Here is a 20325-nt window from a genome sequence, read left to right on the forward strand (position 1 = left end):
TATATATTTACTTTATGGAAGTCCCGTCATGGCTCTACAGTAGCAAACTGAACTAGTATCCATGAGGATGCAGGTTTGATCCCTGGCTTCACTCAGTGGGTTAGAAATCCAGCAATGCCATGAGCTGTGGTATAGGTCACAGAACACAGCTCGGATCCCGCGTTGCTGTGGCTGAGATATAGGGCAGCAGCTACAGCTCTGATTCAACCCCTAGCTTGGGAACTTCTATATGCTTCAGGTTTAGCCTTAAAAAACAAAATATATATGTATATATGTGTATATGTTGTATACATATATATGTATGTATACACACATGCATATATATATGTATGTATGTATGTATTCACTTTAGTGCCCCCTCTAAGCCAGCCTCCTCCCCATCTCAATCTTTGTGGTTTGAATGGGACTGACTCCCATCCAGTGGCTCCAAGTGAGTACCTAGGAAGCAATTTGGGCCAATATAAAAAATTTTCTGGGAGTTCCCTTTGTGGCTCAGTGAACCCAACTGAGATCCATGAGTATATGAGTTCAACCCCTAGCCTCACTCAGTGGTTTAAGGACCCAGCGTTGCTGTGAGCTGTGGTGTAGATCACAGATGCAGCTCAAATCCTGCATTCCTATGGCTGTGGCATAGGCTGGCAGCTGTAGCTCTGATTTGACCCCTAGCCTGGGAACTTCCATATGCTGTGTCCCTTAAAAAAAAAAGAAAGAAAGAAAGAAAAAAGAATTTTCTGGAAATACTAAAAAAGAGACTCTTTCCCCTGAACAGTGCCTCAGATGGACTCTGACTGCATTTCTGGGAAAAAACCTTAGTTCAATTCTCCTGAGGCCAACATGTCTTTTCCATTCAGAAACTTTACCATTCATTACTGAAAAAAAATAAAATTTCCATTATTTTTGTGGCCATAGAGAAAAATATGTTCATAAAATCTGAGCTGTGGATACTGCCAGTGACCAGCTGCTGAAGTTATTAAAGTCATTTTTCTATATTATACGAAAATAAGAAAGGGTAGGCACTTGGGAAGAAAACTACAATCCACTGTTTCCAGCAATCTTGAAGCCATATCCTAACTATGTATTAAGGGTCATCTAAAGGTTCTGTGGCAGGAATCAAAGATCTTACAGACAGGACTAAGGTATAGAAAAGAAAGCATGCTGACACCAAGCAGCTTAGTTCCTTTGTGGGTTTTCAACATTGTGCATCAGACAAAATGGTGCCCCTTGGGAAACTGCCAATGTCATGAATACTATTTGGAGGACCATGAGGACAAATCATTCTTCCACTGTCTGCTTCTGCTTCTGGATCTAGTTAGCAAGTTGTGAGGACTGAGAGGAACAGCCCTTAGCAAAGATGTGTCTGCTCCCTTTGAGAGTATTTGAGTCAAAAATATAGATGTTTTATAGATAGATATATGAGAGAACCTACTGTGTTTAAAATAGGAACTAAAGCACAGAACACTGTTCATCTTTCATTCTTCCTTGTATTTCCATGGCAGGATGGCATACTGGACATTAAAAAAAGAAAGAGAGAGAGAAAAGAAAGAAGGAAGGAAGGGAAAGAAAGAAGGGAAGGAAGGAAGGAAGGAAATGGAGAGCTTGCTTAAAACTTCTGACTCTGACACTTTCTGACTTGGGCAAGTCATTCTTACCTCTTTGGGTATCAGCCACCATCTTTGTAAAATGAGGGTAATAGCCCTTTCTTCATGAGATTATTATAATGATTACATGAGGAGTTCCCATTGTGGCTCCACAAAAATGAATCTGACTGGCATCCGTGAGGACACAGATTCGATCCCTGGCCTTGCTCAGTGGGTTAAGGATCCAGCACTGCCATGAGCTGTGGTGTAGGTCACAGACACAGCTCGGATCCAGCATGGCTGTGGCACAGGCCGGCAGCTACAGCTCTGATTCAACCCCTACCCTGGAAACCTCCATATGCCATGAGTGCAGCCCTAAAAAGACAAAAAAAAAAAAAAGATTACCTGAGCTAATATACATGCCTGCAAGGCAGAAGTGAATGTGGGCGAACATCCTAACTATGCATTGAGGGGCCAGCCTTGAATAAGGGGTCATCTGGAGTCTGACAGAACACATACAGCTATCTTGGGAAACATCATCATCTTCAGGATGTGCTTATCCATCCACAGGGGACAGTCACATAATACATTACATAGTTCTTGGCTTCCAGAACTCTCAGCCCACTGGAGCAGATGGACACTTTGATATCTACACTATGTTATGCCAAAGAAATGTACAAGATGGTAGGTGAGCATAGAAAGAGGAGGAGCAAATTCGGACTTTTTCTGGACCTAAAAAAAGAAAGAGGCTCTGGAAAATGGCAACTTTAAGGAAGATGACCCCTGATTATAACTGGTTTATCATCAAAGTATTACAGCTCACAAGATGCTGTTCTCTTCATTATACACTAGATAAGTCCTTGACCTCAGGGTTATAAGGCCAGTATTATTTTCCTTTGTTCCTCTTCTTCTGCATCTTCTCCATCTTCCTCTAGCTTCCTCCTCCTCCTTTCCTCCCTCCTCTACCCTCTACTCCTTCTTTAACCTCCCCACAGCACAGGGAGGTTCATGCCCAATTCTTTGGACTCTCTCAAAACTGCAGTGGTAATGGTGCTACACTTGACCACTTGAACAGAGAGGAAGGAGAGACTGAAGATGTGCCCAGGACTAGGTTCTGCAGGGGCTTCCATGTCTGCCTTCAGCTGCCAGATTTGGGCTGAGCAGACTGCACTTGATGTAGAGTTAACTCCACTCTTCCCACTAGTCAGTGGATTTGAGTGTCTCTTATGTAAATCCCAGGCACTCAGTTAGGCACTGGGGATAAATACATACAGAATTAATGACACTCCTTACTATTTATGAATTAATAGACTAGTGGGAGTCAAATGAAAAAGAATCCCAGGAGTCTTTGGAGAAGTCCAGGTTTCTACGGAGGCCCCTAACAGGGAAGCTAGACTTACCTGGAAAGGCAAAGAAGACCACTCTGGGGAAGCGATGTTTAAGCTGAAGGAGTGTAAGAAATAGCTAGGAAGCATCTGGGGATCATCCCCAATTTCCTGCTTGCCATCACATCCTCCCCCAATATTACTCATAGAGGAGAGTGGCCCCCACCCTTTAGCTGATACTATTTACAACTGAAGCAGGAGGTGAGAATGTAGCTAAAAGTGCTGGCTCAAATGCTGGTAGACTGCCCATGCTCATGGTAAAGCTCCTCCAGGCATCCATGGGTTCTCCTAGGCTCTCAGTCTGTTTCTCTGGATTGCATAGGGAAAGTGGATTTTGGGCACCACCACCTCCAGGAAGCCAGCCTGGTCTCTGCAAGCAACATGACCATTTCCTTTTCCAATAGAGCAGAGCAGCACCCTCACCAAAGCTCCAGCAGCCCAGGCATACTTCTCCCTCTTACCATGAAGAGTCTCGACTAAGGCCATCATGTTACTGAATGTTCATATAGGTGGCACTTCATATTTTGTTCATATAAATCTTTGCAGAAGCACTGATTAAATGGAAGCAACAAAGAATCTCTAAAAAGCTACCTGTGTTAAAGTGAATTCCAGATTAGAGTAGCATCATCTACAGATAAATTTATCTTCTTGATTTCTTTCACATCATTTAAACAGACAATCCTGTTGTACTCTTGTGAATACATTTTTTTGTGTGTGAATACATTTTGGTGGGAAAGCCCGACACCAAAAAATCAGAGAGAAAGCACTATAAGTAATACCTGGGAGATACAGACATAGGGTGTTTTGGAAAGAGAACCAGCATGGGAGTGGGCTCAGGTGACAGGTCTGATGTTGATCAGAAGTGCAGGCAGTAGTCCCTGGGGCAGGATGGGCTGTGGCAGCATGCCCCCAATGCAGAGGCAGAGTCCATTTACAGAGCAAGGGATCATCCTGCTTATTTCTTTGCTAGGGTTGCCATGATAGAACATCAGAGACTTAATGGCTTAAACACAGAAATACATTTTCTCAAAATTCTGGAGGCTAGAAGTCCAAGATCAAGACATCAATAGGTTCGGTTCTACTGAGGCCTCTCTCCTTGACTTGCACATGGCTACCTTCTCACTGTGTCCTCACATCCTCTTTCCTCTGCTTTTCTGTGCCCAAATTTCCTCTTCTTATTCAGTCTTATTGGATTAGGGCCTTTATGACTTATTTTATTACAGGCTCTATCTACAAATACAGTCACATTCTGGGTGCTGGGGGTTAGGACTTCAACTTGTACCTTTTGGGGGTAGGGGAAGAGTTTGGCCCATATGGAAACATACTCTTTTTTGTTTGGGGAAAAAAATGAAAGAAATATTAGTTGTTTTAGAACTAGCATTATTATAAGCCCAAGAATGTACATTAAACTGGCAAAAAAAAAAAAAAGAAAAAGAGCTGCTGAAAATTGGTCAGATGGGAGAGAAAAGTGGATCTTGCCTGGGGGAGAGGATGGAAACAAGGACCCTCTAGTGACACCAAATTAATAAAGCAGCCAAAGACGTGAATATTTAGACACACGGCAGATGGGCATGGGATCTGAGTATAAAAATAACAGAGCGTGAGAGAAACTTATTAAATGTGTTGTTTCTGGAGGGATTTAGATATGCTTAGAGTGGAAAGGGGCTTTATAGACCAGCTCCTCTAATAGGCAGCCTGGAGGTCAGCCAGCTGCAGCCCTGGCTGGAACCAGCCCGGCTCCCATAGGGTGTAACTGCATAGGGAGGGGCACAGGCATCTCTTGCTGACCTCGTGAGCATTGGAATGTTCTCTAAGGTTGAGTTTAGACCAATCTAGCTGTAACTTTCACTAAAGTTGGCAATTAGACTTTTGAAGCAATGTGAATGCATTTTCTCTTTCTCTTTGCACTTGACATCCTTGTAAATCTTACAAATCAGTACACTCCTCGGTTTTCATGTCTTTGTGATGATACAATTCAATTCCTTCACATGTTCATTAAACAGTATGATTTCAAATTCTGTCACTATTCAACTGCTCCTACATGGTCAAAATCTCTGCTAAAAATGTCCTAAACAAAATGCTCTCATATGGAGAACAGAGAATACAACAGAGAATGTTGCTGTCTGTGAATAGAACCAGTAGTCTGTGAAAATGTCTCAGGTTTTTTTTTTTTTTTTGGTTGGTTGGTTGGTTTTTAGTAGTCACCAATGGTCCATATTTGTGGGCATGCTGCATTAGTTAGTCACTGCTGCATAACAAATTATCCCCAAATTTAGCAAATTAAAACAACCAACCTTTATTATCCAACACATTTTCTGAGGATCAGGAATCCAGGAGTGGCTCAGGTGGTTGGCTCTCCAGCTCATGGTCTTTCAAGAGTTTGCTGTTAAATTGTCGTCTGGGGCTGCAGACTCTGAAGATCTGACTGCTGCTAGAGAGTCCCTTCCAGGCTTCTTCACATGAGGCTTTGGTTTCTTTTTTTTATTACTGTTATTTTCCCAATTCAATTTTTTTCTACTGTACAGCATAGTGACCCAGTTACACATACATGTATACATTCTTTTTTCTTCCATTATCACGCTCTGTCATAAGTGATTAGACATAGTTTTCAGTGCTACACAGCAGGATCTCATTGCTACTCCATTCCAAAGGCAATAGTTTGCATCCATTAACCCCAAGCTCCTAATCCATCCCACTCCCTCCTCCTCCCCCAGGCAATCACAAGTCTATTCTCAAAGTCCATGTTTCTTAACAAGCATGCCTCTTCATCCACAATCTGGCTTCCCCAGGGCAAATGATTGCAAGCCAGTGTCTTGTGTTTGTTTGTTTGTTTGTTTTGGCTGCCCTGCAGTACATGGAGTTCCCAGGCTGGGGATAAGATCTGAGCTGCAGTTGCAACCTACACCACAGCTGTGGTGAGGCCTTAACCCACTGTAGTAGGCTGGGATCGAACCTGCATCTTCACACTTCAGATGCCACTGATCCCATTGTGCCACAGTGAGACCTCCAAGTCAATGTCTTTTATGATTTAACCCTGGAAGTGAGGTACCATCAATTCTGTGTATTCTGTTGGAGAATACGGTTCTTGCCTCCAGTGACGCCCTTTTGGCAGAATTTTGCTTTTCACCTCTATTCAACTTGGCAGACATCTTAAATATTATGAGGCAATATTTTTTCTTGATTTTATTAGCTGTGAATACCTTTCACCACATTTGTACCATCTATAAATCCTCTTTGCACACAGAACATGATGGCAACAATCTTGAAGAAGCCAGAATGCACAGATATGTCTATAAAAGAGGATACATGTTAGGATCAGAATAAAAGCCTGGTGACAAAACATGCATAGTTTTTGAAGTAAAATTAGTGAAGAGATTGAAGATTAAATTTGCACTCTATAGCCAAATTGTGTCCATATGGACATGAATATGTAACTCAATGTAGCTAAGGTCACCCAGTCTGTCCCCTCATATTTATATAAATTATCTCAGGGCCTTTATCCATGTCCTTTTGGAATTCTGGTCTTCTGCCAACATTTTAGCAAATTGGAGGGTTTTTACATTCTTATTGCCACTTGTGGGTCTGAACAACTGTTTCCTGTCAAGTCCAGCTCTTTCCTCCCACCACTGTTCACTTCTTTCTGCTCTTCATGGTCCTGGATGTAGAACACAGATCCTCTGTTTTCCCTGAAAACTACTTACAGATGACACTGTTTATGTACCAGACTTTACTGAATATTCCAGGGAGATGGAAGGATTCAGCATCGATGCATCATAAAATCAAACATTAAACTTTCTTTTCCTTAAAAGTCCTCTTATCATCCAAGTTGCTTGGTCACCTTGTTCCCTCAAACCCTCCCATCTCAATTCCTCTCACTTAAGAAAGCAGAGCAACTCAGCTCTCTTCATTCCTGCCAGAGCTCTGGGCTAATTTCATTATCTAACAGTTCAATAATTTGTTCTGCATTGCAGCAGGGTCTCAGAAAAGGTTTGGAAATTTTAGTCTTCCCTCTTTCCCTCTTCAGACTCCATCTCTAACATTTTCCCAAGTCTTTAAAAGTGGAAGTGGGCAGAATATGTATTTTTGCAATTGGTATGACTTATACAGTTTGCCTTAGTAGCAGAACCTAGTGTCAGTTTTGGCTTTCAGTCACATTATTCTCTTTCTCTCTTAGCTGTAGGATTGAACCACTAGTACTGTGAGTCACAGAGAAGGTGACAGAATTCATAGATTGCTAGGTCCTGTTGGCTTGGAGTAGTTCCTAATACTGCTCCTCATGTTCTCCAAATGTGGTTGGGAATCACAAATTATTTGACTATGTTCTAGTCCAAGAGAACTTGACAGGATTTTGAAAATACTTTTTTGATGTGCCAACACCAAAGCAAAAGGGACGCTTGAGGCTATTTGGAATAATTGGGGCAAAACACTAGATTCAGCTTAGAAAAGGATATTTTAGTTGAATGCATTTGAATATATTGGCCTGGGGTGATCTGGCCTGTTCAAGTGTTTATGGTATCTGGACCTCAGGACCTTACAATGTGCCTCATTTTTTACAGTAAATAAGCTCATTTTTAGAAAACCACAGTATGACGGGGGAACTATAGAAAGTACAATCATCAAGTTTCAAGAAAGATAAATCATAAGAACTACCCAAGCTAGCAAGGCGCACTCCACTCTGTCCCTGCCCTAATATTCCTCACATTCCTTCCTGAGGAAAGAACTCCATGTCCAGAGGGAGAATGAGGTCTTGCTCAGTCTATAAAGGGACATTTAATGAGTGTCTCTTCTGTAGCATGCCTTTGGAGATTTTAACAGATTTGTCTCCTTTGAGGGAGCAATTATTTTGAGAGGATAAGACATGTATATAAGATAATGTATCACTTAATTAGTTTTGTTACATTTGGGCCACAGTAATGGAAAGTTGGAATGAAAATTGCTTTACCTTGGGAGGCAAGGTATGTTGGGGAAGATGGCATAAAGGTGAGGAGTTCCTGCTGTGGTGTAATGGGATTGGTGGCATCTTGGGAGCACTGGGATGCAGGTTCAATCCCTGCCTGGCACAGTGGGTTAAGGATCTGGCATTGCCTCAGGTGCTGCATAGGTTGCAACTGCGGCTCAGATCTGATCCCTGGCCTGGGAACTCCATCTGCCATAGGGTGGCCAAAAAATGAACAGAACAAACAAGGCATAGAGATGATAAAAATGTTAGGCTGGACTTTGAGGGCTGGATGGGCTTTAAATTGATGAGGTGGAAGAGGAAAAGTAAAGATCTGGGAAAATTACATCAGTAGCGATTTCAAGCATTGTCAGCCAATAGCAGAATATCAGGGAACTTAACTGGATCAGTCTGGAAGATTAATGTAGAAGGTGGGTGCAGAATGAAAATGAGAGACGTGGAAACTAGAGGCAGGAAAAGTGGGAAGAAATTGCTTATAACCAACCTGGATGCTAGATAATAAGAATCTGGGTCCAAGACTGCGGCAATGAGAAGGCAAAAGATAGTGTGATGGGGAGGAAAGATGGCAGGCTGGATCCAGGCACAGGAGGAAGAGTACTCAGTGGTGAGGTTTCAGGTGGGGTGAACTTGAGAAGTCAGAAAGGAGGCAAATGAGGCTTTTTCAATGGTGCTGGGGAGGAAGTAAAATGGCAACAGGTCTACAGATAAGAACATCCCCCAGGACAGGATCACATTTACAAGTCCTGTGACTCATGTCACAGAATGCTATATAGATAAAGTGTATATCTCTCCATTTCTCTATGTATCTTGAATGGGGGAAGGAGACTGGGCTTACTTTCACTCATCCAACAGACATTTAAATGCCTCTCCCCCCCCCTTTTTTGCCACCCCATGGCAGATGGACAGATGGAGTTCCCAGGCCAGGGGACAGATCCAAGCTGCAGTTGCAATCTATGAGGCATGTATGGCAATGTTGGATCCTTTAACCCACTGTGCTGGGCTGGAGTCGAAGCTGCATCATGGCACTGCAGAGACACCGCTGATCCCATTGTGTCACAGTGGGAACTCTTTAAGTCCCTCTTTTGTGTCACTCTACCATGGGAAAGATGAAAATGAAACATTCCTCCTTCTTCACTGAGCTCACAGGTTATCATAGCACAGGACAGACACATAAATGGAATGGGCAGGATGTTACTTGGTATAGTAATTAAGGTGAGTGGTTTTCTCCCCTCGGGCTTTCTGCTCTTGTTCCCTTGTTCATAGAAGGAGGAAACAGGGCAGGAGTGATACAGCAGAGAAGGAAAAATTCCAAAATAGATGCTTTACAAATTTACAGAATCAATAGTTCACAGGAGCCTCAGCCTTTTGAGTACCAACACCTAAAGTTTACAGCAAGAGTCTGTGAGAGCCAGGTTCACTGCCTCCATAGGGAGCATTCCAGCAGACTGAGGCAAAGCAGCGGGAGGAAACAGGCTCTGGAGAAGAGAGCTGAGAAGGAAGGGGTCCCTGCCCTGGGCTCCAGGACTGAGTTCTCAGATGGGGTTTGGCAGAGATCGGCTCAACAGAGAGGTTTGAAGCTCTGAGAACAGAAAGACGGGAACTCTGAATTGTTACTTTTAAGTAAACTTTGTGTAAGTAAAAGTATACACATTTCCAGTTTCTTTTCAAGTTCATTCACAGAAGCACTAAATAAGGAAAGTTATTTATGTTCATATTTGTGTGAGGAGACATTTCTATGTCCTAAATATCACACCAGTTTATCCTGGTTTCTCTTATCAAGACTTGGGCTATTAAAACTGTGCCATTTCTTAAACCCTCAGGAATTCTCATGCCTTGTATGTGAAAGGGCTTTTGGGTTTTGCTTTCACCTATGCAACCCATTGCATTTCACTTTGTAGCCTCTCTGGCCGTTATGCAATTGACTTAAGGTGCCCTTATTCCTGCTGCCTTTGTCCTTCATCCTACAGCTTTGCTCAGTGTAACTCTTGCTCAACTCTGACCTCCTCAGAGTGTGGGTGGGAAACCTCTGGCTCATCCTCATTTAGCACTTAGCACTCTCTCTGCCTTTTGTCACACCACACGGAGGTTATCTATGTAGCCAACGTAATCTGATTTTACAAATTCAGACAGGCAAAAGAATGACTAAATATTGTCTTAGTCCATATTCTACTTAGGGGCACACATTTCATCCAAGTTCATTGTAAACTTGGTTGAATCAGGCTTTTCAGGATGTGTTCAGGCAACATTTCTCTCCTGGGTGGCCTCTGAGTTTGGAGCTGGTGGTAAGGATGGTCTCAGTCCAGTATCAATGAGGAGGCATCCGGACATCAGTTGACCTCTGTCCATCCTAGCATTGGTTGAAATACCATCATCCCTACAGGCTTCCCTCAGCCGCATCTGCCGTTAGCATCTCTTAGATGACTGCAGCCCCAGCTAGTCTCTGGTTTTTGGTCCTCATCCTGACCCTGGTGCTGCTGACCACCAAGCCTCTCCCAGCACCCCCAACCTGTCTGCCTTGGAGCTCTGGGGAGCTCAGACTTGACACCAAATTGGTCTTTCTCTCTTGCTCCCTCACCATACCCAAAAGGGTGTGTAGGGGACAGGGAAAGGGGAAAAGGTGAGTATTTGGTTGGCAAAGCTTACTACCTCTCAAAGGAGATGGAAAGTGACGTTCTTCTAGGAGATTGCTGTTGTGGCGCAGCGGAAAAGAATCCAACTAGTATCCACGAGGATGCAGGTTTGACCTCTGGCCTCACTCAGTGTGTCGGGGATCCAGTGTTGCTGTGAGCTGTGGTGTAGATCACAGATGTGGCTCGGATCTGGCATTGCTGTGGCTGTGGTGTAGGCTGGCAGTTGCAGCTCTGATTGGACTCCTGGGCTGGGAACCTCCATATGCTGCAAGTACAGCCCTAAAAAGCAAAAAAAAAAAAAAAAGAAAGAAAGAAAAAAAAAGTGACAGTTCAGGAGTTGCCACTGTGGCGCAATAGGATCAGTAGCATCTCTGCAGCATCAGGATGCAGGTTCAATCCCCAGCCCAGCGCAGTGGGTTAAAGGATTGAGCATTGCCACAGCTGTGGCAGATCACAACCACAGCTCAGATCTAATCCCTGGCCCAGGAATACCGTATGTCAGCAGGGCAGCCAAAAAAGGAAAAATTCACACTGATCTATGCAACCGTTCCTCTGATGTTGGTGGGCCAGGGTGCCCCTGGCAGCCCAGTTCTGTGGGGCTGTTTGAGGAGTTCCTGGAAGCTCTCCCTCCAGCCTGTTTCCCTAGCCCTCTCAGTGATTCTCTAAGGCATTCAATACTTTATGATACATCATTTCTGTTGCTAGAGTGGATTTTGTTTCCTATACATGGATTAAAACAGGAATGGAATCTGAGCTGTAACTGTGACCTACGCCACAACTGTGGCAACACCGGATCCTTAACCTACAGGGCCAGGCCAGGGATTCATCCCGTGCTGCTGCAGAGACAATGCCAGATCTTTAACCCACTGCACCACAGTGGGAACTCTGAGAATGGCTTTTTTTTTTTTTTCCAGGAAAGGACAGGAAATAAGAACTCTGCAACTACATTCCTCTTTTCCAATACAGGTAGAGTAGCTTTGCTTTTTAGCTATGTTTCAAATTGGGCTCACCTCTAAGGTTTTTTGTATAGGAAGGGTTTCCCTGGTTAAAACAAAAACTAAAAACTAGCAGTGTAGCAGAAAGATCTCTAGTCTTAGAATACGGAAATAATGAGAGGGCTAGGGATTGTATTCAGTAACAACAAAGACTTTCCCATTCTAAATATTTAAGACCAATAGAAAAAGTCTGCTGTCTGCTACCAAATACTCTTTAACTCCAGCATGAAAGATTAACTGTGCATTTCCTCTGAACTTAGCCGTATGATTTTTTAAAGCACAGACCTGCTCTGAAGTGAGGCAGTCACCTTGGAGACTGCGAAAATCTCTCCGCATTTTGATTTCTTCATCAGAAAACCCTTGGGGAGGGAGATATAATGTCTTCTTCCTGGGGGTCTCTTGAGAATGAAGTGAGATCCTCCTCATGGGACTGACTGAGCCAAGTTCAGTGGTCAGTCTGCGCTTGGTAGTTCTTAGCATCCCGCCTTCTCCCCAAAAAGATAGACTCTGAAACCTATATTTATTCCTTTGTATGGGACAAAAAGAAGGGGGGACAAGCACATGTTTCTCACTGGTTATAGCACAGCCATTTATCCCAAGAGAATGAAAGCAGTCACTACCATACACAGGCATGGATTTGAGCTCTCCCCCTCTGCTCTCCATATTCAGTGTGAGTGAAGAAGGCTTTAGAGAGGCTGCAGGAAACATCCTTATGCTCATCCTCTGGCATTGGACAGGCCCCTTTCTCCCAAGCATCTGTCTCAGATTCTCTTGTCGCTTATTTCCTCCCCGTGAGCACAACCTACCCCCACTCCTTCACACTGTTGAAACGATGTTCCGTTCTTTAAGAGGGTTCCAGAATGCTTGATTAAAGTTGTAAAACCCAGTAAAAGTGAGTCTTTCATAATGGAAAAGCTAACATTCATTCACTCAACCAACAGTGAGTGCCTGCCAGGGCCAGACACTGCTGGTCATCAGGACACAGCATGTGATAAGTCATCGTAAAACTGCGTGACGTCAGCGTGCTCCTGTTAATTCCCAGACATCGCTGAGTCAGTGGCAACATTCGCAGTGTTTCATTCAATGCCTATTGAGAAGAAAACCACATTTGACGACATTTTTAAAAAGCCAAACCCAGAATTCCAGAGTTGTTGCCAGCGGAGCTGATGGAAACGGGGTCCAAGGAGCTGGCTGGCTGGCCGCAATGGCGATGCACTCAGATGGCTGGAGCCAACTCTCGGCAGCCTACATTATGGCCACACAGTTCCACTAGGACCTGATAAAAAGGCATGTCCAACTCCCAGACTTTGACTCATTCTTTATTTAGGTGTGGAAACCTAACAAAATAAATGATTAAATAATAACCACAAACCCACATCTTTCAAGGCATGGAAGAAACGAACCCCAACTTCTTTATCAACTGCAAAGAAAAATACCTAGTAGACAGGAGAAGATAAAGCAGCTTTTGTTGAGCCGAACATAAACATGTATAAATCTCTCAACATCACTGATGACAACAAAAGCTTCTGTTGCTGCAAAAACAGTCTTCAAAGAGTAGCAAGGAAGAAGCCAAAACAGAATCAAGCAATTTTTTCATCTCCAAAATGGCACTTTCTTCTCCCCAGTACTTAGCACTACAGATGTTACAGAACTGTGCAGGAGAGTGCTAAAACTGTAATTAAAAATTCAGGTTTTAAAGTACTTCTCTTTCTACTCTCCTAGTTCAGAAATCTTATGGGAGCACTTTTGAGGGCAGGGGGAGGAAGCAAGGAAAACATCACTCCTTTCATGGATGTTTCTGCTGGTTCACATAGGATCCTGTCTAGACCTGTGGTTATTCTGGGACTCAAAGGATACCCCACCTCAAGACAATGTGACCTGGGGGTACATGGGGGACTTGACACGGAATAATGGCAGTGCCATGATACAGAAATCAGGGTGAGAAAGTTATATACAAAAAGAAAACAGCTCTCACTGTATCTCACATCTCTAGAGCTCAACAGGTAACAGTTTTACCTGAACAAATTCACTTACATGAATATGCTTTTACAATGTCTGGTAGGTATCTTTACATTTGAGAAGTAGGTACATTAATTTTTCTGATGTGACATAAACTATATTATGACTGTGAGAACCCACATAGACAGGGGATGGCAGTTATCATTTGGAGCACATCACCTCTGGCTGCACCAGTTTTCTCTCGAGGTGGTGGTGGCCAAGCCATCAACTCACCATGCTGGCCACAGGCAGATACGTCTTGTGGAACACATTCTGTCAGTGAAAAGATCACAATGCTGAAGGGCTTAGCAGCATCTGGGGAAGAGGGCAGAGAAGGGAGAAGAGCTTAGTGCAACAGCAGAAGCTTCATTTTCCAGCAGTGAGCTGCCTCAGGGGCAGGGAAGACCACTGTTCAAGCTCATTCCTGTGAGGCAGCATGGTTGAACAAAGAGCAGGTTTGACAGTTGTGTTGCTGTGGGGCTCCTAGGTGACCTGCCTGACCTGTAGTTACTACAGCTACATGCTGGGGATGAGTCCACCACACAGGCAACAGTCAGTCTTTGTTGTAAAAATGAGCATCAGAGTGTGTATGTACATGGTATCCCCCCAACCCTACCAGCCACATACAAAGAATCACAACACACCACATATGGAAGTGGATTCTATGGCTTTGTAAGAATGCTTCCTGCCATTCACCTTCTGCTGCTACCTTGGCCAAGAACATGTGCTGACTCCAGGGCAGAACTAGGCTAAAATCCTACGCTGTGGCCTTGCCCTGGACTATACTTCCTCTTAGACACCTCACCTCATCTGCTCCTCCTCTGTGTGGCCAGCTTACTTCTGGTAAGATTTAGAATCTTCAGTAGGATGAATTAGGAATTTAACTAACAATGCAGGTGCCTGTGGTCTTTTTTCTGTTAAAACACAGCCTGAAATACTATGAGAGCTCACTGCTTTTCCTACGCCCACTGCAGTTTTTAATATAAGAACTTAAATTCCAAACCTACAGTCATCAAAACCGTATGGTACTGGCACAAGAACAGAAATATAGATCGGTGGAACAAGATATAAAGCCAGAATTAAGCCCGCATACCTACAGTCAACTAATCTATGACAAAGGAGCCAAGAATATACAATGGAGAAAAGACAGTCCCTTCAATAAGTGGTCCTGGGAAAACTGGACAGCTACATGTAAAAGAATGAAATTAGAACACTCCCTAACACCATACACAAAAATAAACTCAAAATGGATTAAAGACCTAAATATAAGACCAGATACCATGATAGTCTTAGAGGAAAACCTAGGCCGAACACTCTGACATAAACCACAGAAATATCTTCTCAGATCCACCTCCTTGAGTAGTGACAATAAAAACAAAAGTAAACAAATGGGACCTAACCAAACTTGAAAGCTTCTGCACAGCAGAGGAAACCCTAGACAAAACAGAAAGACACCCCACAGAATGGGAGAAAATATTTGCAAATGTAGTGACTGACAAGGGATTAGTCTTCAAAATATATAAATACCTCCCTCAGCTCAATACAAAAAAAAAAACAAACAACCCCATCCAAAAATGGGCCGAAGATCTAAACAGACAATTCTCCAAAGAAGACATACAGATGGCCAAAAAACACACAAAAAGATGTTCAACACCACTCATTATTAGAGAAATGCAAATCAGAACTACTATGAGGTACCACCTGACACCAGCCAGAACGGCCATCATCCAAAAGTCTACAAACAATAAATGCTGGAGAGGATGTGGAGAAGAGAGAACCCTGTTACACTCTTGGTGGAAATGTAAATTGGTGCAACCACTGTGGAGAACAGTACGGAGATTCCTCACAAAACTAAACATAGAACTACCATTTGATCCAGCAATCCCTCTCCTGGGCATCTATCCAGAGAAAAACCATGACTCAAAAAGATACATGTACCCCATGTTCACTGAAGCACTATATACAATAGCCAAGACATGGAGGCAACCTAAATGTCCATCGACAGAGGAGTGGATCAAGAAGATGTGGTACATATACGCAATGCAATAGTACTCATCCATTAAGAGGAAAGAAATAATGGCATTTGCAGCAACATGGATGGACCTAGAAATTATCATGCTAAGTGAAGTTACTCAGTGAGACACCAGTGTCATATGCTGTCACTTATAGATTCAACTTAAAAAAAAGGACACAACAAACTTCTTTGCAGAACAGATACTGGCTCACGGACTTTGAAAAATTTATGGTTTCCAAATGAGACAGGTTGGTAGGAGAGGGATGGGTTGGGGGTTTGGGATAGAAATGTTGTCAAACTGGGTTGTGATGATGGTTATACAACTATAATATAATAAAATTCATTGAGTTAAAAAAATTTTGTTCTCTCCAAAGTAACCACCGTCCATATGTTCAAGAAAATTGTAATCAGGAGTTCCTCTCATGGCTCAGCAGTTAATGAATCTGACTAGCATCCATGAAGATGCAAGTTCCATCCCTGACCTTGCTCAGTGGGTTAAGGATCCAGTGTTATTGTGAGCTGTGGTGTAGGTTGCAGATGTGGCTCAGATCCTTTGTTGCTGTGGCTGTGGCTGGCAGGTACAGTTCCGATTAAACCCCTAGCCTGGGAACCTCCATATGCCATGGGTGCACCCCCCCAAATTGTAATCAAAATCAAAAAAGAATTTTTAATTGTCCTAAATTTTATATAAAAACTAAAAGGCTAGGAATATCTAAGAAGAATAAAAAACAAGACATCAGTTATCAAAGCTTAATATGTAGGAATGTCAAACCACTTTGGAAAATTGTTTAGCAGTTACTTTAAATATTAAAACATATACCTACTCCATGACCCAGCATTTTCATTCATAAGTATTTACCCAAGAGATGAAAAGTAGGTCCACAGAAATATCGGTGCTAGCACACCTTGGTGATACTAAGGTTGGTTTGTGGCACTGCAATAAAGCAAACAGGTCAGTACAAAAACTCTAACTGTTTGCCTCCCCAATGTATACAAATGTTATGTTTGCACTGCATGGTAGTCTGTTAAGTCTGCAATAGCAGTATGTCCTTAAAAAAAAATACATACCTTAACTTAAAACTACTTTATTGCCAAAAATGCTAATCATCATCTGACAACAAAGGGTTGCCATAACCTTCAATTTGTAAAAAAATGTAATATTTGTGAAGCACAATGAAATGAGGTATGCCTGTATAAGAATGTCCTTTGTAGTTTTATACTCAGTAGCCCTACAATGGAAATAGCCTAAGCATCCATGAACAGAAAAATATTGTTCTGATTGTTCTTCTTGGTCACAAAGTAGATGCTGTATCTCCAGGCCTTCCATCCACATTCCAGGTGGAAGATGTGGGAAGCAAAGAATGTCTCCCAATGAAGCTTTGATTTTTTATTTGAGAAGGGATGTATCCCCAGACTCTGTGTTTATCTCATTGACTAGATCCATGTTACATGAGCCCAAGGCCACTGAATATTTTAATTGGACACATGCTAACTAAACTTAGAGTTGTGTTTGTAAGAGGGAGGAAGAACAATGCAATGCAAGAAAGTGCCCACTGTATCTCTAACACTTTATTTTTTGAAATACACAGACCTGGAGCACATGGAAAAATATTAACAGATATTTTCAGTCTAGGTGGTACAGACTTGAGTGTATTTTATTCTGTATGTTTGAAATATTTCCTATTTTAAACAGAAAAAATAGCAGAAGGTGCTCAGAATGTGAGTAGCAGTTATTCAGTGCTATTCTGGTTCTCAGAGACCTGGCTGACAGAAGAAAGTGCATGTGTCCCAAGTGTGTGAACATCAAGTTTTTGAGGCTAGGAAGGAGACAGGTGGAAGGTGAGAATCCACAGCTGGGTAGGTAGGCTGGGCAAGATGATCTCGGAAAATGGAAGAAGTCAGAAATCATGAGTGTGAAGGTCAGAAAGCATTGAAGACCACCCCCTCAAGCCAACTGCTTAATGCATCTGACTTTCAGCTATCAGTAAAGGCATTCATGAGAAATACCAAGTATGGTCATCCCTCCATATCTTTGGAGACTAGTGCCAGGACTGCGGATACCAAAATCCAGGGATGCTCATGTCCCATATATAGAATGGTGCGGTATTTGCATATAACCTCTTGGATACTTTAAATCATCTCTACATTACTTAAAACACCCAGTACAGTGTAAATGCCCTGTAAATAGCTGGTGACATGTATGGCAAATTCAACTTTTTCTTTTTGGAACTTTCTGGAATTTTCTTTCAAAAAATTTTTGAAATCTCTAATTTGTTGAATCCATGGGTGCAGAACCCACATATATGCAGGGTCAACAATATGAATTTTGAGAGTGAAGTCAGTGACAGACAATGTCAGCACGTTTTTCATAAGTCACTGATATCATTGCTATGGGAATCCATAGTCAACTACATAATGCCTCATCCTATGTCTGCTATTGAAAACATTACCAATCTAATGCTGCATTATTCTTGTCTTTTATTCACCATCTCTGATTGCCTTCAGATTACTACTTAATAATTAAATAACTCTTTTCTACAGGTGATAATCTCCTGTCTGGCATCATATAAATGAAAGTGAAAATGTCTTCATATATTTCTGACTTGGTACCTTGGGTTTTGTTCAAATGAAATAGAAAGTAATGTACCAAGCTGTACTTGTGTATGTTCCCTTCTCCTGGCTGCACACCTCTGAATACTAGAGTTTTTCCTAGAAAATATTTTCTGTGGGCAGAAAGATGTACGTATTTAGCTATTCTCTGTGTCTGTCGTGCCCCCAGCTCAGAAACAGAAAGTGGTTCCAGCCAGAAGTGGGCAGTTAGTCCCGCACGGCGTATGTCCTGACGTCCAAGGTTGCTGGTGTCCTCACCTCTCCTGTTTCTCCAGGCAGGGAGGGGGAAAATACACCAATTAGTGAGCCTGCAGTGTAACAGGGAAAATGCATTAAGAAACAGAAGTACAGGTAACACTTTACATAATACATTCATAGCACTGTGCTAAATCGTTTGGATCAGACTGGAAGAAAAGGAAGAGAGATTGCACCCTGGAGGGCGTTTAGGACACAGATAATGTCTGTTTAGCTTACTGGTCTGTGCCTTGTGCTTTGTACATGATAGGAACCCAGTATATATTTGCACAATAAATAGATGGATTTATGGAAAATGGATGATTTTGGAATAGCAGGTTTGCTATCTTGAGCAAAGATCTGGAAGTTGGAATGAGCAGATCATTGGGGTGGGGGGCAAACTCTGCCAGAGAGACTCTGTATTAGGAAGCCCTATAAGGGAATGATAGGGTAGGTTAGTAGAGGGCATTCCTTGCCAGACTGGGATCTATATTTTCTTTCACTAGCCAGGACAGTAACTACTATATGGTCCTAAGAAAAAAAAAATGCAGACTTGTGACTGAATGGAGGCTGGAATGGCTGGTCTGACAGCCATTTGAGGGGAAGGGGGTTCTGAGGGCAGCAGACCAGTGAGTGTCTCTTTGGAGTATTTCAAATGCACCAGTTTTTCTGAATTCTCCAAAGAAAGGATTCCCCCACCTTACCCCAATATTTGAGTCTTTTTAAGATGGCTTTTTTTTTTTACAATATGTCCATTAGATTCTACTTTGTCAAGGCTGTAAGAAGATTCTGGTAGAAGACTCTGTCCTTATTAAAGAAGATGCACTGAACTCAAATGAAAGGTGTTCTGGTCTCTGGAGGATAAGAGGGAAAGAGTCATATGGGAACTGCATGCCTTGCTTTGAGAAGGAACAGAGCAAAGAAAAACACCTTACAATCCCAAACATGTTTTCCTTGCAGAGGAGAACATCTGTGAGTGGTGCCTTTCCCACATTCTTCCATCAGGTAAGATGGTTGGGAGGTGGGAAAAAAATTCCCAAGTACTGTTAATGATGAGAGGAATTAACATTTTGAAATTAGCTTACTACTATTTATAAAAGCATATAATTTTTGGAATAATACAGCATAAAGACTAATTCCAGCCTGCATTCCCACTCAGGTGCATGCTGGTGGTGCCCTTCCTTAGAGCTGAGGTTCCCAAGCTCTAGGGTGAGCGAGCATCCAAGGGCAGGCTTATGAAAACTCCAATTGCTGGTCCCACCTCCAGAGGTACTGATTCAATAGTTCAGGGTGGGACTGAAAATCTGCATCTCTTTCTTTCTTTTTTTTTTTTTTTTTTTGGTCTTTTGAGGCCTGCACCCATGGCATTTGGAGCTCCCCAGGCTAGGGGTCGAATCAGAGCTGCAGCTGCCAGCCTATACCACAGCCACAGACACGCAGGATATGACCTGTGTCTGTGACCTGCACCACAGCTCACAGCAATGCCAGGTCCTTAACCCACTGAGTGAGGCCAGGGATTGAATCCATGTCCTCACGTATACCAGTTGGGTTCGTTAACCACTGAGCCACGATGGGAACTCCCAATATCTGCATTTCTAACAAGTTCCCCAGCAATGTTGATGCATTGGTTCAGGGGCTAGTCTTTGGGAACCATTTCCTTAGTACAAAACAAAACAGTGAAAAGTTACCATCAACATGTTTAGATTCCAAGGTAGAAAAACCATGTGTATATCTGGGGAAAATCATCCAGGTAGCTTTCTCTTTTCTTTAAACTTTGCACTGTTCTATGGTTCTAGGCACCCAAGTTATATCACATTTCAAGAGAAACAAATACTCTCCTTTATTGGGAACTGTGACTCCTTAAAAGACATATGCATTTGTTTATTTACAGTTCTTGGTAGCTGTATTTATCTTCATATAATCAA

The 20325-nt window shown here is 42.5% G+C and overlaps 1 long non-coding RNA gene across 1 annotated transcript in view; it reads right to left on the reverse strand.

Annotated features, from left to right (window-relative positions):
* Window positions 1-12852: 12852 nt before the first annotated feature.
* The window catches only part of LOC125111843 (uncharacterized), a 54125-nt gene continuing 46652 nt past the window's right edge, over window positions 12853-20325 (reverse strand). Inside the window, exon 4 of the long non-coding RNA XR_007130953.1 lies at window positions 12853-13857. This is a non-coding gene — a long non-coding RNA (uncharacterized LOC125111843). The remainder of the gene's footprint in view (window positions 13858-20325) is intronic.

Source organism: Phacochoerus africanus, chromosome 11 (genome assembly GCF_016906955.1).
Source record: "Phacochoerus africanus isolate WHEZ1 chromosome 11, ROS_Pafr_v1, whole genome shotgun sequence".
Classification (NCBI taxonomy): domain Eukaryota; kingdom Metazoa; phylum Chordata; class Mammalia; order Artiodactyla; family Suidae; genus Phacochoerus; species Phacochoerus africanus.